Raw genomic sequence first — 939 nt, 5'->3', positions numbered from 1 at the left:
CTGAAAATACGTTTCCATGGGCCTACTATGTGCCAGGCATTCTCTCTGATTCTAGCAACAAAATGTGTCCATTGATCCCAGTAATCTATGGCCCAGTCATCTGTCACAACTTTACTTAAGGAGAAATCTTTTCAGGTGGCACGGAAATTTCCATAGTGAGCTCTGTTTCTGCCCTCCCAACCCCCTGGCTGCCTCCTTGGCTGCCCTTCTTCCTGAACCTGGTCTACAAAACATACTGAGAAGCCCGTGTACCTCTGCACGCTCTGTGTTCCCCTTTGACACTCTGTCCTCTCCCAGCACTGGGTCCCGAAGCAGAGGCCACATCCTCATTCCCCACCAATTGCTCCTTTCAGCAATAGCTTAGTCAGAACGTCCTCCTGTAGGAAGCACTCAGCCTCAGCGGCAAGTGCACGGCTCCTCTTCCTTCTTCCGTGGTGCCTGTGGACACGATTTCTAAGCAGCCCCTGGGGATTGGCTTCCACTGCTGTCCTGTAGGAACACAAAGTCTTGAGGGGGAGGGTGCCTGCCCAGTACTACTTTATAGTATTACCTGCAAATCAGAAATCTGGAAGCTTCCCTTAAAGCACTTCTCTATCCCCACAACCAACCAGTCACTAGGTCCTATTAATTTTATCTTCAAAGTACACTTCAAATTCACCCACTTTCTCTCTCTCTTCAGTCACCTGCCTGGCCCCTCCCTGCATCCTATGTAGCTCAGCCAGAGAAGTGGAGAGCATATGTATTCACCCCACCAGTCCCTCCATTGAAGTCTTCAGTGGCTCCCTGATGGCATGAGGGAAAACCCGAAACTCCTACTACCACCTCAGCAGAGGCCCACGCGGGCTGAGCTGCCAGCTACTTACCTTTCAGCTCTTCTCTTCTCTTCCGGCCCCTGTGCCCAGCCTGGTGAGGGCTGCTCCACTGCTTGGACACTCGTCC

Source organism: Rattus rattus, chromosome 1, assembly GCF_011064425.1.
Source record: "Rattus rattus isolate New Zealand chromosome 1, Rrattus_CSIRO_v1, whole genome shotgun sequence".
NCBI classification, from domain to species: Eukaryota; Metazoa; Chordata; class Mammalia; order Rodentia; family Muridae; genus Rattus; species Rattus rattus.
The sequence above is the reverse complement of the archived record's forward strand: the minus strand, read 5'-3'. Positions refer to the sequence as shown.